Source organism: Conger conger, chromosome 16 (genome assembly GCF_963514075.1).
Source record: "Conger conger chromosome 16, fConCon1.1, whole genome shotgun sequence".
In the NCBI taxonomy this organism is placed as follows: Eukaryota; Metazoa; Chordata; class Actinopteri; order Anguilliformes; family Congridae; genus Conger; species Conger conger.
The window spans coordinates 24227536-24245927 of record NC_083775.1 but is presented as its reverse complement, the minus strand read 5'-3'; the positions used below and the strand labels follow the sequence as shown (position 1 = coordinate 24245927).

At 46.3% G+C, this 18392-nt stretch overlaps 1 protein-coding gene across 1 annotated transcript in view; it reads left to right on the top strand.

Annotated features, from left to right (window-relative positions):
* The first annotated feature begins 7568 nt into the window (after positions 1 to 7568).
* Positions 7569 to 18392, top strand: part of LOC133114124 (retinoic acid-induced protein 1) — a 46582-nt gene continuing 35758 nt past the window's right edge. Inside the window, exon 1 of the mRNA XM_061223316.1 lies at positions 7569 to 7703. The gene's annotated coding sequence lies outside the window, so the exon portion shown is untranslated. The remainder of the gene's footprint in view (positions 7704 to 18392) is intronic.

Below are 18392 nucleotides of genomic sequence, written 5' to 3'. Positions count from 1 at the left end.
AATCTCTCACACGCCAGTCCTGTTTCAAAAAGAAAAGTAGCAGGTACATGTCCTCTTACATTATAACATTCATAAATACCATAGCTAGAAATTTCAAAGAAGTTAAGATAAGATGTTTGATTGGATTATAGTTTCAACCGCCATGCCACCTTATGCAGAGAAACAAATGTTACAATTACAATACAAAATCTGTCTTGCAAAATGTTTTCCACCTTCTTTACCCTGCTCAGCACTTTTCTTTCCGCACCAACATCTCCCCTCACTGTGGACTTTACTGTTTACATTTAGGAGAAAGTCCACAATGCCCCCAAGTCTCTCAATGCAGCCAAACCCCCTCCTCCTTACCTTCTGGTTACCTTCTCCCCTCTCCCCACCCCCCTGTCCTCCTTGTCCATTTTGTCCCCTTTTTTACAGATGCAGACGTATCTCATCTTCTGCCCTCCCACTGTCTGACCACTCTCATCCTCTCATCTCTCCTCCTGTCCCTCACTGCGGACATGCTCTGTTTATTTCCTCCTGTCCACTGGCTTCTCACAGGCTCCTGTCGCCCTCTTGCTGAAGAAGCCCACTCTGGGTCCCTCTGCATTGTACAGCAATTGAGGAAAGCAGCTTTCACAAGATCAGCGTCAGAACACTCGACATGGCGTCAAGCCATTAAATTCCTATGCAGGGAGCGTTGATGCCCGACTTGGCAGCAACTAAGCCTGGCGTAGCGCACAGCTCAAAGTAAAGCCAAGTTATGCACCATCAGGGTTCAAATCATTTGAGCTTTGACATTTTTTGAAGCTAACATTTCCTTAGCGTGTCGAATCTCATCACAACTTTGTATGAAGCAGGCAGAGCCATCTCACGTAGGCTACATAGCTAACTGAGTTAGCCCGGGTAGTTTCTTGAAGTTATTCACGAAGTGAGTACACAATTTAGTCTTTTATAAGACAGACAACCTACAGTACTACTATCGCATATTGCTGTGGCTTGTTGCAGTTTAACAAACTAATGGCTTCCTGGATGGATGACAATATATTTCAACAACTGGCAGCACTCTATTTTTCCCATGTGTAGTCACCACCTTACTTGGTGTTGAACGCAGCGTTTGATTCCTGTCATGTGAAAGCAGCTTAGGTCCGGCTTCAGGGCCAGTTGCTCCAAAGAAACTTAACTCCTCTCTGTTAGTGAGAGGTGACACAGTATCAACACCTCATAGCCTCTCTACAGACGTATCCCAGGGCTCTGTCCTTGGTCTCTTCCGCTTCTCCATCAACACCAAATCCCTACCTGACAAAAAACAATCAACCTGAAAAATACCGGAATGTTCCACGTACATCCCCGCCATGTATCCCCCCAACATGACCTCTGACGTTTTGACATGACCCCAGTCTGTCAGCTTCTAGCATACAAAGCTCAGAGTGGTGCTAGATTACAAAATTAGCAGTAATTAGCAGACCACTCCATGCTGTAACCTTGGGACATCTGGTTCCTCCTCTCCTCTCCACCCTCCCCACACTACTGTCTGTTCTGGCCCTTCTGTGATGGGATGAGCTTCTCGTGGAAATCAGAACAGCATATAGTACATCTTCTAATGCACCCAGAAGACATGCCTCTTCTGATTGCCCCTCATGTCTTCCACCCTGGCCTGACCTTGTCTTTCTAATTATGTGTAGTTTCTTTTTTAGTTTTTGTTTGCAGACTCTATGGTTCCTTACTGTTGTTTATGTAATGTAGTTTCATTCTTTCCAAGGTCGCTTTGTTTTATCTTGTCTTGTATAACTTAGTTTATTGTTCAATAAGGTAGCTGTCAAGTTGCTAGTCAGGTGTGCACTTCACTGGTTGTCTCTCTTGAGACTATACAGTTCCCCTCTAGTAAATCCATATGAATATTATTGAACAATAGCTCAGTGATCTTATTCAGGGAGAAATACAAATAATTATCTATTTAAGGAAAAAGTACTGAATTCAGAGCAGAACCCATTGACCATGAAATGGCTTGACGCCATGTCGAGTGTTCTGAGGCTGATCTTGTGAAAGCTGCTTTACTCAATTGCTGTACAATGCAGAGGGACCCAGAGTGGGCTTCTTCAGCAAGAGGTGTGTTGCCTGTGTTAGAATGGGTTTGAGTTTTTACCCATCCCGGCTCAGGGAGACCTGGTTGTCAAGGAGACACTGAACAGCTCATTTGCTCCTATAAGGGATAGAATTCCAGAGTGCTGGACAGTTCACCATTGTCGCTAGGCAACGGAGAGCTGGATCAGAGATCAGAGACAGGCACAGCTTTTCCAATGTAAAGCCTTGTATGTGGAGCTTAGCATCTTGTTTATGTAAATAATCTCTGCCGTGACATCCTGCGCCAAAATATAATGACCTTCACTGAGGATTAAACTGCAGATTTAAGCCACTGAGCCCTGCTAGGGCAGTGCATGTGGGCACTGTTCTGTCGTGGTTTAAACTTTAGGTTTTCAGCCACTATGATGGTTGTTGGTGGGAGCAGCAAGAGGTCAACGGTTGTACTGCAAGCTAATTTTGGATTTTTGGTGTTTTATTTCTAAATAGACACATGCACACACATAGATTATGTCACAGAGGACTATTGAGAGTATTAGCAATGATGTAGGCATGTGCCAGTGCTAAGCAACTGATCTTAGACTCTAAATGACTGTAGACATGTTCAGGGCATGGCCAAGTTAATCTCAGATATGTTGTCAAAGGCACAGTCTTAACTGGAAGCTACTTTTAGCTGGTGGGCTAAGTTATTGCAGATCTTACTGGTGACTATCAACATCTCAAGGGGCTAACCACATGTTATATTGCATGTCATACCACATATTTATAGTGCTTATATGAACAAAATGGTCTCTGTGCAGACAATGTGTAGGTTATAAAGGTTAAAGAATAATCATATACACATTATTAACCTATTTTCTTCTATAATCACATCTTCCGATCCACTTGCAGTGAACACACACCCTAATGGGCTGATATGTAATAATCAAACATGAACCAACATGAGGTTTTCTACCTACAGCAGTGGGAAGATATACCCAAGTACTAAATTCGCTGTCTTCTGGTAATGGAGGCCAGAGCAGTAATTACTGCATTGGCCACCAAGAAAATAAAATGTATTAATTACATCATATGACCAGTAGATGGCAGTCTGCTTCCAACTACTACAGTCCAACTCTTCCTCTGAATTGTTTTTAAATGTGCACGAGAGATGTTCCCAATTGTTAAAGAAAAAAGTATAAAATATCTTACTGGATCTCAGTTTGTGGTTTTAGCTGTGAGTCTAAAAGGTCACTAGCTGACTTTACAATGGCTGATATGGGGCATTTGGAGGTTTGCGATCTAAAGCCGTTCAAACATCTCTAAACAATCAGTTTGTATAGCGACGTTATATGGCCTCAGAAGCTGTACGTATGAACGGAAATTATTATTCTCTCTTTTTTTAACATCATTATAAACGTAACTATCAGTTGTTAACGTGTGCTGGTACTTCTTTCCTTGCAGTCTCAGTCTGCATTATGCCCAAGGAAATGGATCCAGCTAAAAATTAGATGAAACTATAATAATTTACACCTCTGGAGATAAAAACTCTGCGCAAACTTTTCTCTCGCTTTAGCCCATAAATCCCGAAATGCCCCTATACGAGCTATTGTAAAGTTGGAAGGTCACCAGGAACTCCTGTAAATACATACAATATTCCTCATTGCTACATAAAAGCTGCCTGAACCAATATAAAACATGCACTAAATCTGAAATATCAAGAAAACCCCATTAAGTGCACTATCCCTTTAATTAGTATGGCTGTTTTACATGCGACTACGGCCGTATGTGCCGTTGTGTTTGTCTTGTACAAACATATAAAGTTTTGAGTGTTTATTAAATTATCAGTAAAGTAGGCTACTTTCTTTTAAAACCATAGCCAACTTATTGTGCATATCCAGTCCAGAGGTAATAGCGTGTATTTAAAACGCCTATTCCAATCTCAATCTCAGCTAAGATTTTCGTGATAATTATTTTCTTATAATCATGCATTATTCTACTAGACCACTAGACGGCGCATGTGCCATCACTACTTAGGCTACTAATTCGTTGAATTTCGACGACACGTTTTGTTTGTTTTACAAATTTCGTTTATTTTACTACAGGATTGTTTGTATTTACGTACTAAATTATAGCCCATAATTCTAGTTATCGGCTAGATAGAGAAAAGCCGCTTATCTTCCCATAAAAATAGGCTAGGGCTATGTATGTGAATAGCCCAAATAATTTCATAAATAATAGGCCTAAATAAAATCAAGTCGCCATAAGCGGCCTCTAATAAGCAGAGCAGTTTGCATCTCATGTGTGATTTTGTCCTTGCCAATGTCCCTTTGTGGGAATTGAGTAGCCTATAGTGACGAAAATGTAGGGTTAGGGCAAATCCAGCTATTGGCATTAGGCCTAGGTGTTATCGAAAGGTATGCTACAGTCATTACGGTTATTCTCTCGCAGGTTCAAATTGTAATGGTGGAGAGTTTGTCTCATTATAGTGACCTTCCGTTAGATTTTGTTTACTGCTGCTACTGCGGTCCTAATAATGACAGCAACGAGTCCGGCGACATTCAACTGGACTGCTGCCCCCCTCCCGTCTCTATGGTAACAGCAGCCCCTTCCTACCCGCACCTAACCTACAACCGCATTTTCCCTTGATATCTGAGCGCGTACACCTTGCGAACAACCAGCTTCATCTTGACAGTCCCCATCAGGTCACATCGTTACTAGCCTATGGTGAATCGTGATTTTGCTTGGTTACGGCGAATATCTCACAATGAACAAATCGGCTGTTATGTTAAATAAGGCGCACGTGCTGTAACCGATAAGTATACACCTGGGATTATGACGTATGCTGTAGTACTTGGGGGGCTTGTCTAACGTGTAGGTGCAGTTTTTTCTAGTTTCGGGCCGGCCAATTAATTTGAAGTCTAAGTCTTCGACCTAGATAAAGTTCAGATGAAATACCACTTTTACGCGCTGAGGCTGGATATGATGAGGTCATCGCTTCCAGTTGCAGTTGAGGCAGCTGACTACAGGAAACGACTCTCAGATGTGCCATCACGAGGCACTGGTATTTTATCGCTTCCTTATCCACGATCAGGAGAGAGACGCACAGTGTTACGCACTTCCATTTACATTAACCTTGCAAGATATGGGGGATTACATCAGGCTGGCTAACAATGAACTGGACCCGCTATCCTTTCGTCTCCATGGTAACAGACCTCCGCCCCGACCTTTCTCACAACGGCACTATTCCAGTCATCGCCAAGCACGTGCACCCATCTGTCCAAAATCGCTGGTCCCTCCTATTTTTGTGTATAAGTAGCCTATTATGTTCGTAGGAGTTCGTAGTTATTGTTTACTTACATTTACTTACAGTCGGTTCTTTACAGTAGGCTAAATACAAACTGGAAACTTTTATTTTTTTACTGGGAGGTTCGTTTTACATCGTAGTCTTGTCAGTATTAAATACAACAAGATGTGTGTCGGCTAATGTGGTAACGTTACAGTTGCCTACTAATAAGATGGTTATAATGAATGTGTATGGATCTGGTATGCTATTCTGAAGGGCTTTGTTTTCTTTAATTCTGGAGGTTCTGAAAGAGTTGGTAGGCATGGGGGTAAGCAATGTGTTACTGGTAGGCCTAAATATTTTGCGAATCTAAATAAATAAATACCATTCTGCGCAATGGCTCGCTTAATTGGATGAGCTATAATAGTTTAATAAGGCATTCCAACTAACTCAGTGTTGGGGCTAATTTACGCTGCACATATAGACTAATTAGCAGGCGCAGTTCTGCTCAGTTATCCGGAGCTTACTGCTCCCCTCCTAGCACCGGTAAATCCCATTATAGCGACACCGCGCGCACTGATGAAACGTGCAGATTGGTGTGATCCCGCGAGGCCTGGCTATAATGAGGGGCGCGAAGGCATTCACCAAAAAAGGGTGGAACAATCAAAGCAGCGCAGGAGTTAGTGCGTCTATGGGGAAAGCGTTCGCCTTTTCGCCGTAACGACCTGCAGCTGCTATTAAACATTTTATTTACACTGAATTCGAAGCCCGCGTTTTGTGTGTGTCGTAGTTGCCTACTCCTGTCCCTCTTTGGTGTAGAAAGCAGATTTGGCCCAAATTTAGCCGTTATGGTTTAATCTATGGCAATAAACAACATATATATTGTGTGTCTGTGTGTGTGCACGTTTCCACTGCCCCCATATATGCATTTCTGATTAATAGCAGATTTGATCTTCAAGGTCAGGCGGCTGTGCATCCTTGCACATCAAGTGCATCTGAAACGATATCGAATTTAAAACCAGCCCTTGCTAAATTCCTCCGTTTATTCACTGAAGTGTCTCCATCCTGCGGTTTATGATCCCATTGAAACTGTATGATGTAAAATTCTAAAAAGGTAGGGGGGGGTGGTGCAGATTTCAAATGTTATTCAGCGCTGTTTTTACTACAAGTGAAAACATCTCGCGCTAGGAGACTGGCTTGCGGAAGACCTCGTGCTGCCGCCTTTCTGCGGATCCGTGAAAACGGCCGAGCGAGCACGAAAAAGGGGGGAGAGAGAGATGGTGCGGTCTGAACAAGGGGAGCCAAACCGCGGTCCTGCGCAGCATCCAAATTAGTCTGGGCCGCTCAGCCTCAGTATTCCGGGAGGAGGGAGAGGTTGACAAGGTGGGCTTTGGAGAGAGCAAAAAATGGAGGGGGTGGAAGTGGGGATGGTACCACCCCCTTCTCATCCTGATTGTCATTCATGGCACAATCATACACACAGATACTGAGCTTCTGCACTCTCTCTCTCGCTCTCGCTTTCTCTCCATCACAGGAAAACATGCTTCTAGTCGCCTCTCTATCACTCTCCCTCTCCCCCTCCGTCTCTCTCGCATGCCGTTCCTGCCACCCACTCATTCAGAGCAGAGGGAGCGTAAACCTCACAGTAAACATTACAGGCAGACATCCTCCTTTCTTGCCGTCTTGCGGTTGACAGCACTGGAGCAGGTGGTCCCCCCCCCCCCCTCTCTTTTTGCTGCATCCCACCCCCCCTCTCCCCCCTGCCCAGCCCCCAAAACCCTCCCTTCACCATCAACACCCCACACACACACACACACTCACAGGACCACAGACGATCAGTCACTCTCACTCGCTCTTCCCCTATCCCTCTCTCTCTCTCTCTCACACACACTCACACACACACACACTCACAGGACCACAGACGATCAGTCACTCTCACTCACTCTTCCCCTATCCCTCTCTCTCTCTCACACACACACACACACACACACGCTCGCTGGTTCGCTCGTGAGGGGGACTGGCTGTTAGATTCGCCAGCGCAGCGGTCGCAGCCCACTCCGCTAATTCTATTATACATTCGGTCTGGAAGCTACAGGGCTGCTTTCTAATTGCTTTCCTATCCCCCTGGGGCCTCCCACCCCCTACCCTACCCCCCCACCCCCACCCCCTCCTCCCCCCCGAGTGAAGATGGCAGGGAAAGGAAGGAGGAAGGCACGTTAGAGAGAGAGAGAGAGAAAGGGTGAGAGAGAGACGGAGAGAGAGTGAGAGAGAGACAGAGAGAGCGAGGCTAACTCGGACAGGGAATACTGGTGCCATTTTCAGCGCAGGAGGGTCCAGCGTGAGACGAGCGGGAGGAGAGAGAGGCCGACAGTCTCTGCAGGTACCGTCTTCCTCTTTTTCTGCGCCGGGGCTTTCGTACACGGAGCGAGCGCTCTGGGCTCGGGACGACCGTTCTGCGGCGCACTGCGTGGGCTTTTTTTTTTTAGGGGCCGTCTGTTAAGAGTTTAAGGGTATAAAAAGGCTGAAAGGCATGTGCCTGTATTTTCATTTGGGGGCTCAACCTTGTTGTTATTTTTTTTCGAGGGTGCGAGGTTTTGCGTGTGTGTACAGATAACGTGTCACTGTTTATTTTTCGGGGGGCTTTGTGGAATCATTTCCACGCAGCATCAGTAGTTGTCCGGTCCCGGCATTTACAACAACAACAAAATACATCAGCAGCAGCTTCAGCTGTGCCCCAGGAATACTAAGCCACGATTCGCTCCGTCTCCTCAGCTCGTTATGATGAAACGTCCCGGTTGCCCCGGGTTACCTGAAATACCGAGGCAACCAAACTTCTGGTGCGAGAAATAACATGCCTTATGAGGACTTTATGGCTTGTGAGGACCTGATAAGTTGCGTTTCCCGTAATTCCGCCAGCACGGCTGAAAGGCGACAAAGGGCATAGCTGGGGATGAGTGCAGCTGGTTAGCACAGCTGGTGTGGTGGTTGCCAGGTTTGCCTGTCTAACGGTGGGATGGATCGATCCGTTTTGTGTGTGTGTGTGTGGGGGGGGGGGGCGTTGTTGGGCAGACGTCTCTCCGGTGATGCACGGGTGGTAGGGGGGAAGGGGGGCGTTCCGAAACACGGGGCTCAGGCTCAGCTTCATCCTGCTGGACGCAGAGGCTCCCGGTCGGCCGTGTCACAGATGACTGAGACGGATGCTCCCCGACAGAGCTGCAGAGAAAAACAGAGGGCGAGAGAGAGGGAGATAAGGGGGGAGACAAAGAGAGGGAAAGAGAGAGATGGAGGGGAAGAGAGAGGAGATAGAGATGGGAGATAGGGAGAGATAAGAGGCAGATGAGTGACGAGTGGGAGAGAGAGAGAGAGAGAGAGAGAGAAGGTGAGTGAGTGTAGGAGACTGACAGAGAGAGAGAGTGTGTGTGCAAGGGGGAGAGAGATTAGGGGAATGACAGAAGCTGGAGAGCTGCAGAATAACGAGCCTCAGAAGGTTCGGCATGACTGAAATCTCAAGGCTTTCAACAAATTCTCCTGTTTTTAGACTTTTTTTGTTCTTCTGTTTGTCAGTCCTGAACGAAAACACTACGGCCCTGTTTTCTCGAACGCCCTTTGCACTGCCCTGTACAGAGCGATCAATCCCAACCCAATCTACTACAACCTCCATTAATGCAATTTAAACCACACCTGCACGTATGAATGAGCTTTTGTCACATAATGTCAATTTGTCACATATACTATGTGCTGTAGATATTGTAAATGCATATCTATTTTTTCCAAAAGCGGCAGCAGAAAGAGAAAAGTTTTTTGGAGTGAAGGATCGCGTACGTTTGTTTGTGACAGCCCGGCGGGAACGTTATGGCGTGAATGGGAGTAGTTTCCGTGAACTGATCAGTCATTTCAGCCGGGCACTTCACCTGGTAACAGCGGTGCGTTTGAGCTGTTTAATCCCCCTTCCTCATGCAGCCTGCACACACTGGAGTATGCGACATGGCGGGGGGATGGGGGGAGGGTACGCTGCAAAATAGGAAATAATATATACAGTATATTACCCATTTAAAAATATTGAATTCACATTATCAGTATTTCATGAATTACGGTTTGACCTTCAATTGAAATACATTGGATTCCTTAATAATACTCCATAATATTTCCTTGTTATTCAATATTTATGTCTCAGTTTGTTACAAAATTGCAACAGTACATGTCTCCTGTAGATTTGTAATGTAATTGCTTAGAACTTAGAATGTACTGCTTGCTGGATGAAGGTGCCAAACGGTTTTATGGAGGTTCAGGTCCTCGGCCATGTTGGGTGTTTTTAGGGGTCCAGTGACGTGGCCCTAAGGGAGGTGAGGGAGTTAATGGGGGGAGGGGGGCTAAATTGTGGCTGCTACACACCTGCTTATAGTGCTCAGCTGCCCTGATTGCTCTCAGTCCTGATTGGACAGAAGACCCCCCCCCCCCCCAGTCTTTGCCCCTCCTCATTGGTAGGATCGATCAGCCATTCAAACATTCTGGCCCCACCTCCTCCCTCTCCTCCCTGATGCGGTCAGATCGAGGGCAGGCTCACTTGTCTGCTGTCTCTGCCCACAATGTCATGGTGATGGCCGGGTGGGTGTAGAGCAGCCATTAGACCAGTGGTCTCTAACCCTGGTCTTGAAGAGCTACTGGGTCTGCTGGTTTTTGTTCTCATCTTCGAATCAGCACCCTGTTGAGACCCAGGTAACCAGATTAGGTGAGTTAATTAACTGCTTTAATTAATTAAGCGCCCACTAACAATGAAAACCAGCAGACCTTGTAGCTCTCAAGGACCAGGGTTGGAAACCACTGCTTTAGGCCAATGGCAGTGTGTCTTCGTCAGGTGACAGTTGTGCGTTCAGCATTCTTCTTCTTTTAGTGAATGCAACCATAAGAGACTAATTTGGTGGTTCCCATTACTGAATGAACTGACCAGCTAGCTGACTCACACAAGTGGTCAGGGACTTCTTCTGAGGCTCCAACTGAAGTTAGGATTTGAAGCCAGCTTATGGAAGAGACCTATACCACAATGCTGGCTAAAACTTGTTTCAATTAATAAGATTGCAGGAAACCAATCTGTTTTCACTTCCCTTTCAAGGTGTCCTATGACATAGCTGGTGGGTCAGACTCGCTCTAGAAGAGCTCAACAGCCCAGTAGCTGTGAGAGGTGTGTGAAGTCAGAGGAGTGTCATACATGTAGTGTTTCGGTGATCCTCAAAGATGTGGAACACAGTGGCATAGGAAATCTGTGTCCAAGAAATGAGACAAAAGCATTCAACTCTGATGGCCCCCTGCCACATCATGTCTGTTGATCTGTAAAAGCTGATATTTTTATGGTAATTTAATTTCATGAAATCACGTCTGTACTGTGAGGTAATGCAGCCTTTTGCCGGGGGCATTGCTCATAATGACCATGAATATTAGATGATGCTTATTACGGTGTATTCATCTTGCACATTACTAACCCCTAAAATGAACAGAGAGGGGTTCTCTCAGTGGATGCAGTGGCAGCTTTGGTCCAAATAATTCAGATCAATCTTCAGCAATTTTGTTGCTGGGAAATTTGTGGAAGAGGGTGATGCTGGGTAATTTCCAGAAGACTGGATTACTGGCTAACATCTGGGGCTAAGAGAATGGGGTAATGAGTAGAGGTGTTGGGAGTGAGTGGGATGATGGGTAATGAGTAGGGGTATGGTAGTGACAGGGATTCTGGGTAATGTTTGGGAGCATAGGGGTATGGGAGTGAGGGATTCTGGGTAATGAGTGGGGGCATGGCAGTGATAGGGATTCTGGGTAATGAGTATGAGAGGGATTCTGGGTAATGAGTATGAGAGGGATTCTGGGTAATGAGTATGGGTATGGCAGTGTGAGGGATGATGGGTAATGAGTATGAGAGGGATGATGGGTAATGAGTATGAGAGGGATGATGGGTAATGAGTATGAGAGGGATTCTGGGTAATGAGTATGGGTATGGCAGTGTGAGGGATGATGGGTAATGAGTATGAGAGGGATGATGGGTAATGAGTGGGGGCATGGCAGTGAGAGGGATTCTGGGTAATGAGTTTGAGAGGGATGATGGGTAATGAGTATGAGAGGGATTCTGGGTAATGAGTATGGGTATGGCAGTGTGAGGGATGATGGGTAATGAGTATGAGAGGGATGATGGGTAATGAGTGGGGGCATGGCAGTGAGAGGGATTCTGGGTAATGAGTATGAGAGGGATGATGGGTAATGAGTATGGGTATGGCAGTGAGCGGCATGGTGGATAGTGTGGGTGTATGGGAGGCAGAGGGATGCTGGGTAATGTGAGCAGGGTTATCATAATGAGAGAGTTGCTGTGTGATTGTTGTGTGGGTGCTCAGGTACTCTGCTTGCTCATTAAAATGATCCGCCGCTGGTCCGGTGTGGAGATTATCGGCTTCTCCTCTAAGTGGATCTGCAGTTCGCTCCCCATCGTCCTCCTGCGATATTTAGGGAGCCGCTGGGCCGTGGCTGAAAGGAGCCTGCCTGTCCTCTGTATCGCCCTTGCTGTGAGCGGGAGCCATTCTGCCCGTCTGCGAACACTCAGGTACAACCCTCAAATACGCCCAGGTCCCTCACCCCCCTGACCCCTGCTGCGGCACGCCACAGCACACGCCAACGCGGGTGTGACATCGTTTAATGTTGCGTCGCCTAGGTAACAGTCATCCAGATGTGTGTTTGAATCCCACATTGCTCTCGTCTGGTCTGTCGGATAGGTGTTCTGGGGCTTTTCTTCATTATGGCGAGGCTTCTGTCATCAGCTGTAGAGGTGTTCCTTGACCGACCAGTCCCTTCCCAATTACTGAGCTCACCAGTGCTCTTTCTTCTTAATGATGTTCCAAAAGTTTGTTGTTCGGTGAGCCTATTGTTTGGCCTATGTCTCTGACTGTTTTTTCTTATTTCTCAGCCTCATAGTGGCTTCCTTAACAGTCATTGGCAGAACTCCGGTCCTCATGTTGACAAACAACAATATAAACACCAACACCACACACACACACACACATACACACACACACACACACACACATGCACACACTCACCTCTTCCGCTATATACATATAATATGGCACTGCCGTTAGCAGTCCTAGTCAAGGGATTACCAATCTTAGCTCGGTTTTCCATTCACTGTGGAAAGCTGACTTCCCCACAATATTTACCAGCAAAGCGTTGGCTATTTTAGCTGCAGATAGTGTACTTCTAAATAGATTGAGTTTTTGCAGACAGTAGGTAATACTGATTGCCACTGATGGTACTTGTAGAGACACTGGCTATCCTGTTGTACGGTGTGAACTGTAGGATGTAAAATAATCACTGGCTCTCCTGTAGTACTGTGTGGACTGTAAGCTGTCAAGTAGTCACTGGCTCTCCTGTAGTACTGTGTGGACTGTGGAGTTTAAATGGGTGCTGGTGTGGCTGTGTATATTGAAGAGTGAGACATGCAGTTGTCTACAAACCCTGCTGTACACGGTGACTGGATAGTTGGACTTAGGGACTCTCATAAACACTCTTTAGTGTTGTATCGTGTGCTGCAAAAGCTGGTATTCTAGCCCTTGACTAACTTACTTTTAAGTGAGAAAAACGAAATTAAGTACTAATTATAGGTGTGATTCTTATGGAATTACATTTTTAAAATTATCGTCACTAAAGTGATAATTTGTAAAGGATTCAAAGGATTTAAAAATTAGTGCTGAAATGAGTTTCAAATGTTATGATTTGATTTACTGTCTGAAATTCTTTGACCCCTGCCATTCTTTTCCCCAATGTTCTCTCCTGGTGCATGATGGGAACAAGGCCACAAATTGTCCCCCCTCCCCCCACAGAACTCACATCACAGCACAGCGCATCCACACGTCACTAGCCTCTATTTACGGCCCTGTTTTATTAAAATTGAAAAGCCCCCAGGAGAGTGAGAGCGAACAAGAAAGGATATTCAAATTTCACGATTAATTATAAAACTTGAAATCATCTTCAGAGTGCACATGCAGGTATTCTGAAACAAAGCTTGCAATTAGCCCTCACGCTTTGATTACGTTTGAACAGTGGCTGTCAAAAAGGCAGTTTGAACATTTGCGTCATAATTCGGACACAGCAGATAATGTGTCCTTTGATCAGAGCCTGAAAGCTTTCTCACATATCTCAGTAGAAATGAAAAAAAAAGAAAACATTTGAAAAGTGGCAGAGATGTTCATTTAAACGAAGCGACGATGTGCGGAAAATATTCAGTAAGTGGAGGGAGTGTCTGAATCGGGACTTTTACTTGTCCTTTTAGATTGAGCAAGCCGTCATTGTGACAGCCGTTTGCTGTGTGTGTGTCCTCAAGCAGCTTGTCTGGGTGGCTTTGAACGCGGTCAGATAAGACTTTACAGCACCCTGGAAAACATGCCCTGCGTCACCTGCTCCAATTAGAATTAGGGGGAAAACAGCTCCTGTTCAGGCTCTGTGTGTGTATGCGTGCGTGTGTGTGTGTGTGTGTGTGTGTACAAGCATGTTTGTGTGTCTGCATCTGTGCAGGTTTGTGTGCGTTTGTGCGTGAGTGTGTGTGTGTGTGTGTGTACAAGCATGTCTGTGTGTCTGCATGTGAGCAAGTGTGTGTGTGCGTGAATGTGTGTGCATGTCTATGTGTCTACATGTACAAGCATGTTTGCATCTGAGCAGGTGTGTATGTGTGTGTGTGTGTGTGCAAGCATGTCTGTGTGTCTGCATCTGGGCAAGTGTGTGTGTGCGTGAATGTGTGTGTATGTATATGTGTCTACATGTACGAGCATGTTTGTATCTGAGCAGGTGTGTATGTGTGTATGTGTGTGTACAAGCATGTCTGTGTGTCTGCATCTGGGCAAGTGTGTGTGTATGTATATGTGTGTACATGTACAAGCATGTCTGTATCTGAGCAGGTGTGTATGTGTGTATATGTGTGTGTGTACAAGCATGTCTGTCTGTCTGTGTGTTTGTGTGTGTGTGTGCGTATGTGTGTGTGTGCGTTAATGTATGAGCATCTCTATGTGTCAGTGTGCGTGCACCTGTGAATGTGGTGTGAATGCGTATGTAAGAGCTTATGTGTTTGCTCACGTGCTCAGAATTTTCCTCTGTGCCTTAGAGAGATGAGATCATTGGAGTGGTCGGATCTCTCAGTGTGTGGTGCCCTAACACTGCGCCCCAGTGTGTGTTCAGATCCCGGGGAAAGCCTCCCTACAAAATCGCTTCCAGCAGGAGGGGCTGCCATTCTAAACGGCCCCACAGAGTGATCTCAGAGGAAGTGGCTGTTTGAGCATGCCAAGCCTAATACTCGCTGTGAAGCTGGCTTGGCTGAAGCTAAACTTCCCCCTTTTTGCAAATATGTATTGACTGAGGGGCATGGACAATAGTTGTATTTGTTTAGTTATACGTTACATTCATATACAGTTTTTACTGTATATTATTTTAGAAATACCAGCTAGCCAGTGAAACTGGGCAATGTAATGTTGTTGCTGTTTGGATGTTAGCGGTACAGTACCGTATGACCGCAGGGCCGGTCGTATCCTGGCGGTAAGGGAGATTTCACTGGAGTTAGCGTGACCTTGAGCCCGCCTGTGACAGCGGTTGCTACAGCCCTCAATAACCCCTCCCAAATGCACAGGGCCGGAGACCCACGGGGGCACTGTGTTATATCGGCCGTGATATCCCACAACGGGATTGATGGGAAGTGGGGTTTTTATCTACAGAGCTGTGAATGCATGGAACAGTTTTCCGGGCCATGTAGTAGTGGAAGAGGCCCTTGAGGTGGCGAAAAACAGCTTGATGCCCTGCTAAAAGAAACCACTCAAGCTAGAAAACAGCTGGTTGCTGGTTGACCAGTTCCGACCAGCTTTTACTCAACATGGTTTGACCAGCTCAAGCTATGTTTTGAAACAGCTGGTGGTTGGTCAGTTCAAGTTGGTCATGGTTGGATTTTACACCTGGGCACAGCCCTGGATGCTCTCTGCACTGTAGGTGAATGAAGAGCAAAGATGAGCTGAGCAGCCTCTTTATCATCATCATATGTTCCTTTGATCTTATTCCTAAATGTTGAAGCGGTCCCCTGTCTAATTTTATCGAGGGGCTGTGGGTCATCACCTCATCTGGCCGGTTCCTCTGCAGAACACGTGCAGGTTTGATCATGAGCTGAGTCATACCAAAAAAGATTTGGAGAAAAAAAAGCAAAAAAAAAAGCAGAGTCTCCATCGCCGCCGTGCTCTGAGCTCAGGATTAAGAGAGATGGATTGTGGGTAATGGCCTGTCCAGAGGGTGACCTTGAGCGGCGGTGGCTTCGCGGCGCAGAAACGCGGATAAAGGCTGACCCCGCCAGCAGCCTGGCGCAGACCCCGTCTGTCACCCGTCAGTCCGCCATTCCGCCAAAGACCTGCTTACCCCACCGTTACCTCATCCTCCGTCTTCCCACGTCCACTTCACTTTCTCTATTTATCGCTTTTTTGACAAAGCGGGCTGGCTTTTGAGAGGAAGGGAGAGTTGGAGAAAGCGTGTTAGGGGTTGGCTAATTTCGCGAATAGTGCTTCGCATTGTGGGTGCGCTGTGTCGACCTCGAAAGATATGGTTTAGCATTAGCTTTATTGGTTTAGCATTAGCGCAGGGACGACATGCGGGGGAGTGACATTTTTGAAAAAGGTCCTCGCCCTCTTTTTGGGATGCTTTGCGGCAAGCCTGAGTGACTCTGACAGGAACACAAAGGTGTCTCGCCGCTATGGAAACCGCGGTCGCACCGCCAATGACAACTAAAACAATGGTCCGCATCTATTCCGTCAAACAAAAAAGACACATCAGTTAAGCGGAATCACGACAAAGACAATGGACTTCAACTATTCCGACAACAGAGACAATGGGCCGACAGAATTCCAACAACAAAGAAAATAGGGGCATGCAGAATTCCAACAAACAAAGAAAAGGGGCGAACAGATTTCCAAAAACAAAGGAAAAGGGGTAAACAGAACACTGTGTCTACAAAAAATAGGCAAAAAATTCCAACAACAAATAAAAAGAGGCAAGCAGAATTCTGACAACAAAGACAACCGGGCAAAAGATACTCCGACAACAAAGGCAATGGACAAAATCTATTTGGACATTAAAGACAATGTGCAAACATGTGTTGAGGCGGTGAGGCAGGATTGGCGCAGACGTGGAGAGAGGTGGGCTCGGCGGGAGGAGACCAGAGGGACCCCCTGTGTTCACTGCTGTCAGATCGCAGCGCCGTAAACACCGAGACGGAGGGAGGGCTCTCCGGGAGCGGGCGTCAGCCCCTTTCCTCCGCTAGCCAATCCGAGCGCAGCAGAATCTGTAGGCATGGCAATTACGAGAAGGGCAGACAGCATGGCCAATCAGGGTGCACATAGTCAAGTGCAGGGCTGCTTGAGGGCTACTGAGCCTGCAGGGCTGGCCATAGGGCCTTTAGGACTGCATCACTTCTGTTAAATAACCCTGGGAAAATAATATTTGAGCCTGAAAATCTAAATGTGCAGTTTTACATATTATGGTGCAGGATTAGAGTTTTTCCAGCCTAGTTTTTATATGCATGCCATAAAACAAAAGCATCTGTGATTGATTATATTAGAAATATACAGAACATAAAATATTCCACGTAAACTATACAGCTGCTCGTACTGTGAGTCATTGCAGTGTGATTTTACACACTGATTGCTGCGTGCCCCTCTGCATGAAATTACTACTGTAGTGCATCCCCTTCCCAAGCGTGCACACACTGTCACACTCTCTCTCTCGCACACACACACACACACAACAATCTCTCTGCCTGTCTCTCTGTCTCTCTCTCACACACACACACACATGCACACAATCTCTCTGCCTGTCTCTCTGTCTCTCTCTCTCACACACACACACACACAATCTCTGCCTGTCTCTCTGTCTCTCCCTCACACACACACACACACGCACACAATCTCTCTGCCTGTCTCTCTGTCTCTCTCTCTCACACACACACACACACGCACACAATCTCTCTGCCTGTCTCTCTGTCTCTCTCTCACACACACACACACACACACAATCTCTCTGCCTGTCTCTCTGTCTGTCTCTCTCTCTCTCTCTCACACACACACGCACACAATCTCTCTGCCTGTCTCTCTGTCTCTCTCTCACACACACACACACACACACACGCACACAATCTCTCTGCCTGTCTCTCTGTCTCTCTCTCACACACACACACACACACACACACAATCTCTCTGCCTGTCTCTCTGTCTCTCTCTCTCTCACACACACACACACACACACACAATCTCTCTCTCTCTGTCTCTCTCTCTCTCTCACACACACACACACACACACACACTCTCTTTCTCTGTCTGTCTCCCACACACACATATACACTTCCTCTCTCTCTCTCCCTCCCTCACACACACACACACACACACACACACACTAAGCTGTGGGAGAGCATGGTAAGTGAGGGAGAGAGATGGGTGCGGAAAGCACTTTGCTGTGTGGCCCTGTCACCAGAGCCACAACTGCAGTGAAATGTACACCCGAGATCGATGGGTCCCTCATCAAACCTGCTGGAGATGCAGGGGGGCGTCTGTCCAGATTCCCTCAGAGGTCAGCCAAACAGGTCACAGTAGCCCCCAGTGCATATTTATTTATTCTATTTATTTGTCATGAGGAAAGGCAGTAGTTTGTTCCAGTCATTGGCGCTAACCTACAATCGCTCATCAAATGTTGGGGAGGTTATAGGTTTAAATCCCATAGGCAGGCTGGAGGGGGTCACTTGAGCATCACTCAACCTGAAAATATGACCAATAAAAGAAATAAAGTCAGTCACTGGAGCTGCAATTGGTGGTATGGTCATATGAGCCCAAAACGGAGCTTTTTGGCCATGCCTACCAGCTTTGGGTTTGCGGTCAGAAAGACATCTTATCTGTGAAATCTGGTGAAGAATGATGGTAGATCTTTGAGGTTATAGGGCTGTTTCACAAATACTTGCCCTGGCACACATAGTTGTAAAGGTCAGTGGAATCTAGAACTCCAGCAAGTACAAAGGCATTTTGACCCA